Source organism: Bidens hawaiensis, unplaced genomic scaffold (assembly GCF_021521415.1).
Source record: "Bidens hawaiensis isolate Kalapana, Puna unplaced genomic scaffold, B.hawaiensis_p1.1 tig00018564_1, whole genome shotgun sequence".
Lineage (NCBI taxonomy): Eukaryota > Viridiplantae > Streptophyta > Magnoliopsida > Asterales > Asteraceae > Bidens > Bidens hawaiensis.
The window spans coordinates 397,936-400,129 of NW_027492807.1; the positions used below are offsets into that span (position 1 = coordinate 397,936).

Consider the following 2,194-nt stretch of genomic DNA (forward strand, 5'->3'; position numbering starts at 1 on the left):
TTGTCTCTCATAGTAGTCTCACTAAACCAGTGCCGGCTCTAGCGTTATGTTGGGTGAAGCGGAGACTTTAGGCATCCATATTTTAAAGGCCCCATTTTCAAAAATGCTTTTATAGAAGTAACACACAAGTATAATGTAAACGTACTTATTTTTGTTTTGGAAAGAGAAGAGAAGAAAATTATGAAACAAAAAGATAGGTTGTGTTTTGCTCTATTTTTGTTGTTGAAGACAGTGGGTGGGGTCTTAGGAAGATTAATGACTAAAGAAGATGACATACTTGCTAGTAAAAAAATGGTTGGTAATAGTAATAGCATGTTAACTTTTTACTTGGTGGTTTTTCAAAAGAAGATAATTTTATTTTCACTATCTTGTTTACTTTTACATTAATATAAAATTACTGAAAATTTAAAAATATGTAATTTAAATATAGTTTTATAACCTGGTTATTTTATTTTTGATTATATATTAGTATTTCCTTTTTTTTAAATTAAGTTTTGTTATTAAGCAATATATACTTGGTCAAAAAATTTATGACTGTATTTCAAAAACAGAAAAAATACTATTTGTAACAGAATATATGTTGAAATGTAGAAACAACTAAGCCGGACAAAAATAATATTGTTATAGTTATATGATCTAAACATATACTATTTGTAACAGAATATACGTTCATTGTTATATTCAATAAAATAATATGGTTAAGTTTATATCCAACTTACATATTATAAGTTATTGCTGAGAACTACATGATATTCAAATGAAAATTTTAAAACAAAAATATCTTTGATCATTTAATTAAATTAACTACGATTATTTAATTTAAAATTTAACTAACATTTTTATACTTTGAATATGATCGAAGAAAAGGCCTCAAATTTATTAAAAGCTTTAGGCCTACTCAAATATTGAGCTGGCCCTGCACTAAACGTATCGTAGATAAGATACACACTGAAATCTTTTTTTAAAGCCAAATATTATTATGAGTGAATATTTGTTTATACAGTAATCCATATAACAATAGTTTTATTAGGAAACACTTAATGCACACATAAATGCATAGAGTATAATTTCTTGTTCATTATTAACGTATATAATTTTATTAACGTTGTTGTTGTTGTTATAATTAGTATTTTACTTTTAGGGTTTTACCACTTCTGCAGTGACTTTAATCTTCATCGAAGGACAGTGACCTGGGAAAGTGCAAATGAAGTAGTTATCACCCTTGGCAAGGGCAATGATGTCATTTCCACTTATGTGCACGGCGTCTTTTGGGTCTGCTTTGCATGAATCATACCCTGTCTTGTTCACTACCACCACATTATGTTGTCCTTGAGGGTAGTGAAACGCTGTTACCATCATAATAACAACTCAATTAATTATGTTGAGTGAATATTAAATATCTAACTATCTAAACAATCAAAATGGTGGTGACAGGATGTTGAAATTAAGGATACCAAGGCCTTCACCGAAAAAGAACCTCTTCCCTTTTTCCCAGCCTTTTACATTCTTCGTCCAGCCTTTCATATCGCCCACCACAGTATCAGCTGCGTGAGCTACCTCGCACTGAAGCGACACCATTAGTAGAACGAGTACTGCTACTACCACCACTGCACCGCCTCTTCCCTCAGCCATGGCTCACTCTAACAAAAAAATAAATAACTAGAGTATATTGTTTTTTTCATTTGTGGATATGAAATCTATTTATAGACAAAACCAAGTTTTGAATAATTTCTAGTGTTTGGACTTTTATAGATAAGTACAATCGTTATTTTCTTTTAACAAATGTAGCAAAGTAATAGTGCTTAGGTGACGTGTGGGGATATATAATATGGCTGAAGTACCGGATAAAAGTTGAGTTTCACGGAAAAGTGGGGGTGACGTGTATATGTCAAATAAGATAAGGAAAGAATGTTGAAATGATTTGGTTATTTTTTTTTTTTTTTTTGAAAGTTAACTTCATTAAATGATTTGGTTATTTATAGAGGGGAAATATACAGCTTCACTAAAACAAATTAAAAAAATAAATAAATAAACTCATTATGAATAGGAGGGGTACTTGTAGACTCAAACTCGTAATGCCCACATATCTTTATGGATTTCGAGTGTTTTTTTTATTTTGGAAGAGATGGTATTATCTAGTATTATGCTCTTGCTTTTCTTGTGTTTCATAATAAAGTTTTCGATGATTTTGTTT

At 30.1% G+C, this 2,194-nt stretch overlaps 1 pseudogene; it reads right to left on the bottom strand.

Moving 5' to 3' along the window:
- Nucleotides 1-1,137: 1,137 nt before the first annotated feature.
- LOC143556343 (basic blue protein pseudogene) lies at nt 1,138-1,649 on the bottom strand (annotated as a pseudogene).
- Between the last annotated feature and the right edge of the window lie 545 nt (nt 1,650-2,194).